Source organism: Erinaceus europaeus, chromosome 13 (assembly GCF_950295315.1).
Source record: "Erinaceus europaeus chromosome 13, mEriEur2.1, whole genome shotgun sequence".
Taxonomy (NCBI): Eukaryota; Metazoa; Chordata; class Mammalia; order Eulipotyphla; family Erinaceidae; genus Erinaceus; species Erinaceus europaeus.
In genome coordinates, this window is record NC_080174.1 from 75,354,833 (window position 1) to 75,357,146 (window position 2,314).

The window sequence follows — 2,314 nt, forward strand, 5'->3', positions numbered from 1 at the left end:
AGTATTACACACTGCAGTGTGCAAGGACCCAGGTTCAAGCCCCTGGTCCTCACCTGTAGGGAGAAAGCTTCACAAGTGGTGATATGGGTCTGCAAGTATCTCTCTGTCTCTCTCTCTCTCCTTCTCTATTTCCCCGTTCCCTCTTAATTTTTCTGCCTCTATCCAACAAAAATAAAAATAACTTAATATTCTCCTCCTCCTCCTTCCCTCCCTTCATTTCCCTCTCCTCCCCCTCCCCTCCCTTCATCTCCCTCTCCTCCCCCTCCCCCTCCCACCCCCTCTCCCTCCTCTTGCATTTCCACTCCCTTGGCTTTCTTTTCTGTCTCCCTAGTGCCTGGCACTTGTTAAACAAATTAGTAAATAAAGGAAGAAGTGAGTAAATGAATAACTAGTTGTGATAGTACACATCCAGGCCTCAGCAAGAGTTCATGATAATTATAGATATTGTTGAATCAGAGACCTGATTAGAGAAGAGATACAGCTGTGAGGTTTCATTTCCTAGCAGATAATAATCCAAACCACTCCACTCTTGTCAATATTTCTACTACTGACTGCATTATCTAAGCCAAGTTCTGTATTTACTGATTGCATTCTCTCTCTCCAGCCTGGATTGTGCCTCACCTTTTAGGCATTCCTTTCTCCATGCTCCCCTCTTCAGGTGATGCTAACTATCCTTTATCTCCCATCTGAAACTGCTGGACTGTTGAGTCATCTCTCAATTGACAAAGTCTCTTAGGTGAATCTAAGGCAGATTAAGCTTGGCAGTGTTGTACCCATAGAGCACATAAATTAGGATACATGTATCATGTATCAGGTTCAAGTCCAGTGGGTAGAACAGGGCTGCAAGTGTCCCTTCTCCCTCTCTCTCTGTCTCTCTCTTCTCTCTCTCTCTCTCTCTCTCTTTTATTTAAGAAAGTATTAATTAACAAAACCATAGGGTAGGAGGGGTACAATTCCACACAATTCCCACCACCCATTCTCCATATCCCACCCCCTCCCCTGATAGCTTTCCCATTCTCTATCCCTCTGGGAGCATGGACCCAGGGTCATTGTGGGTTGCAGAAGGTAGAAGGTCTGGCTTCTGTAACTGCTTCCCCGCTGAACACGGGCGTTGACTGGTCAGTCCATACTCCCAGTCTGCCTCTCTCTCTCCCCAGTTGGGTGGGTCTCTGGGGAAGCGGAGCTCCAGGACACATTGGTGGGGTCTTCAGTCCAGGGAAGCCTGGCTGGCATCCTGACGACATCTGGAACCTGGTGACTGAAAAGAGAGTTAACATACAAAGCCAAACAAATTGTTGAGCAATCATGGACCCAAAGCTTGGAATAGTGGAGAGGAAGTGTTAGGGGGATACTCACTGCATACTCTAGTGTACTTCTGCTTTCAGGTATGTATTTTGCAGTAGTTTATGGATACGTGTGAACATATGCTCTCTCTCACAGAACCTGGTGTATATCTAGGTTTTGGGACTTTGTTAGAAAGTGAACCACCTGAGATGGAATTAGAGTATACTATGAAAGGAAAGGTCTCACCCAAGTAATGAAGCTGAAGGGTTGTCATTCCACACGTGTAGTCTCTGGACACAGTCTGAAGTGAAGCATGTTGAGGTGGCAATCGTTGTGTTGGTTAGGTTGTGATCGGCAGATGCAATATTATTTGATATGGATTGGGAGAGGCATACGGGAAAGTGGACCCTATCCAATGGTTCCAGGACTGGGGGAAGTAGAGGCTCAATAGTGGAGATGTGAGGTTCCTGCTGTCTTAGGGTTCAAAAAGACAATCGATAGTTAATGTTATCATCACATTATTTGGTAATTGGGTTAACTTTGAAAAGTCCTTTTGTTAGGGTTTGCTGTACAGTACCCAGTATCTTGTATATAGCTGTGCTATTGGTTGCTTCTGATCTACTTGCTTTTTTTGATCTAGGCTTTTGAGAGAGTCTGCATATCAATTACACTGCATATATTAAGAAAAGATTCAGTCTGTGTTTTGAAAAACTTTGAGACATACAATTAATTTTCCCCCTCTCATATTAATTAACTAGTGATGTATATGACATTTTACTAGGAGTGAACATAAACACCATTCCCACCACCAAAAGACTGTCATCCATCCCTCCCACCCACTCCCACCAGCCACTGTCCCAGGAAGCTGCATGTCTACCCCTCACCTCAGGGTTATTACTTTGGTGCCCTACTTACAATTTGGTCAGGTCCTGCTTTTAGTTTCCGTTTCAGATCTTCTTCCTCAACTTCTGTTGATGAGTGGGATCATCCCATACTCATCTTTATCTTTCTGACTTAGCTCACTTAACAT